We start from the raw sequence: 3,168 nt of genomic DNA on the forward strand, positions 1-3,168 counted from the left end.
GAACTGCTCGTTGCTGTAGAAAGAAATACTTCTATCCCATATTTCCAACACTTGTCTCCATTCCTGAAAAGGCCCAAGGATGGCCAAGAAATTCTCAAAAGAGCATCTGCAGGGATATACCAAAACTCTGACTCTGAAGCTCCACTCAACTCCTGTCACTCAAAACTAAAGCACAACTTCTGCCCTGGATTTGCTTGCCTCCTTCCTGAAAGGTTTCACCTGTGACTTTGAAATGGCTTTGATAGGCTTTAGAATGCCTCTCACCTTCTCCTTGACAAGGCTAGATTACCACCACCTCTCTATAAGGCTATCATTTCCCTTTTTTTCCTCTATGCTTCTTCACTCGATGCATTTATACCGTGTAACTGGGCTAAGTTTAGGAATCTGTTTTAAAAAATTGTATGTTGACCAAATGAAATGGCTCAATGTTTTAGTACATAACCAATATAGTTTCAAAACTATATAATAAATTATTTTAAAGTGCATTAGCTCTATAACTATTTCCTATAGTTTCATTGGCCAAAAGCACCATTATCAAATGAGGTCTCAACGCTTCTATGTTTAAAAAACCATAAACATTAATTTCATGCGTAGGCACATCAAATATTTTCACATACCTTAGTTGGTATATGGTTTAAAATCCCACACATATATCTATCCAAATGTGGCCCATAACCAAAGTTTTAAACCTTGAACCATAACTCTAACGGTTTCGATATTAACTTTGGAGCTTGAACCCGTTGACATGTCACATGGTAGCTTCCAATAGTTAGGCTTGTTGTGGTCCAATGTCTGGCAACACAACGCACCCACTGCTTGGTTGGCATACCTGCTCCCTGGTGGATTAGCGCATTTCACTGACGGTTAGCACATCACATCCAATGCATATCCTCCATGGCTTGTTGGCATATTTCTCTAACGGTTTGCAAAACACATCTAGTTGTCCACTCCACCATGAGGGAAAATTTTAAGGATGGAAGTTTATCTTAAAGTTTAGAAACCTTCGTAAATCTTACTAGTCCCTAATACGCAAATTATAAAAATTTTGGTGATATTATTGTAAAAATATTTAGATTTCCAATGATTTTACACTAGTCGATATAATATTTTGGTGACTTTTAATGTAAAATAATGTTGTACTATAAAATTTGGGCGAATAATTTTAGAAAAAAATGGAAATTGGTGAATCGTTGTTTGGAAAAAGCAAGGAAAATAGCCCACTTGCGAATATTAGCCCCTAAAATTTTCCACGTCCACCACAGGCACGTAGCACACTACTGGTTGATGCCATAACTCCGATGGCACGTTGGCATGTTTCTTTGATGGTTTGCATAGCACATCCTTCATGGAACACTACTAGTTGATTCCATAACTTCGATGGCTAGCACCCGTTGGCTAGACCACAAGTGGCCCTTGCCATCAGACCCACAAGTGCAATGTGTTCATGCCAACTTTGAATGTTCGCAACTGAACACTAACTAAGCGGTACTAAAATCTCACTCCTCCTCCGACGACTCATTGGAATCCACCCTCATGCTGACTAGACCCTTGCCGACGGTCCTACAACTCTGCCCACATTTCTTGCACCAAGAGTTTATTATATAATTTTTGTTGACACTTAATCATAGGGATTGGGTGAACAACTGTAATTAATGTAAATAAATAATAGAGAAGATAGTGAGTCATCGAGAGATGAACCGAACAATCACTTCCTCTTGTATATAATAATGAACAACTTGATGAATAATGCAAAGTTCTGATTTGAGGAGTTACTTCATGGTTTGGCATGGTATCAGAGCTAGCACCATTTTTGGCTTCCCTTTACTTTGTAACTCCCTATTTTGCCTATCCTACTTATGCAGACTGACATATCTCTCACTATTATTCTACTAATTCTGGCTAGCCTGGCAGCTCTGACGCTACCTCCCATCCAAGAATACAGTTGACTCCTAGCTTGGTGCACCTCATACATAGTCGACTCCGTAATTTTGAAATGGTTTCATTTGCTACACACTGCTTCTTACCCACTGTAACATGTTCCGGCTAATATACGACCTCTTATTGAAACAATACCAGTGAATGGACACTTCTTGTTGATGTAGGTCCCTTGAAGTCAAGACCAAACATTCTTCCAAAACTTGTTGCCACCTTTTCCAGGTCATTTCCCCTTCCAAACATCTTGGAACTGAGAAAGACTTTTGGTTGCTTTAGAAAAGCTCTCTCAGTCTATTCTGCCATGGTCGAAAGATGAAAAGTCACCAAGACTCCCACCACAGCCACTCCCGCCTCTACGTTAGACGATCTCTATAATGTGGGCTCCCATTTGTAGCTTGAGGACCAGCCTAATCACGATGAGGAGAATGGCCTCCGTAAGGTGAATGCTACGTGGGATCATCATAAGTAGGACAAAACTACGACCGCTCCTCCCACAACTTAGGCTTCGTCCATATCATCGGATATATCGCTGCTCGGTTATGAGGGAGAGAATGTTGATCATTATTATGCGTGAGTGCTCCAATTGATACGATCATGGCCTATGCGCGAGTGCTCCAATTGATACGCTTGTGGCCTATGCGTGAGAGCCTCCTCTCCTGCACAAATGGCATGGTTATTTTTTAGTGACTGTAAGTTGTTGCATTGTATGTGTATGGCATTGAATATTAGAGTCAATGAATGGTGAATGCTATTACATTGAATGCTATTCAGCAGCATATGGTATTACATTTTTTACAGTGATACCTTTGTCTCTATATATCAGAATCAGATTTTTTTAGGAGTAAAATTTTGAAGCAGAAGTATTTCTACAGTACTCAGATTTTACACTGCATTCAATTATATCTATTGCGGGAGTATTTCTCAATGGAAAGGAGAATTATCCTAAATGGTCGCAGAAAATCCAACACACTCTCATTTTTAATGAGCTGTGGAAAGGAGTGTGTGTTGGAGAAGGAGAAGAAGCGCCAGTCTAGCCTACATCAGACAAGGAGCTTGCCATTTGGGAAAATAAGAACATCAAAACCTATGCATTGATTGTAGAATTAGTAAGTGAAGAGGTGAGTCCACACATTTCACCATTTACAAATGCATTCGAAGCCTTACAAAAGCTTAAAGAACTCTATCACTCACACTCTGCACTTGAACTTGTTCAACTCATGATTAAACTCTTCA

Source organism: Pinus tabuliformis, chromosome 3_2 (assembly GCF_031772625.1).
Source record: "Pinus tabuliformis cultivar Carrire ecotype Pingquan chromosome 3_2, CPIR1, whole genome shotgun sequence".
NCBI classification, from domain to species: domain Eukaryota; kingdom Viridiplantae; phylum Streptophyta; class Pinopsida; order Pinales; family Pinaceae; genus Pinus; species Pinus tabuliformis.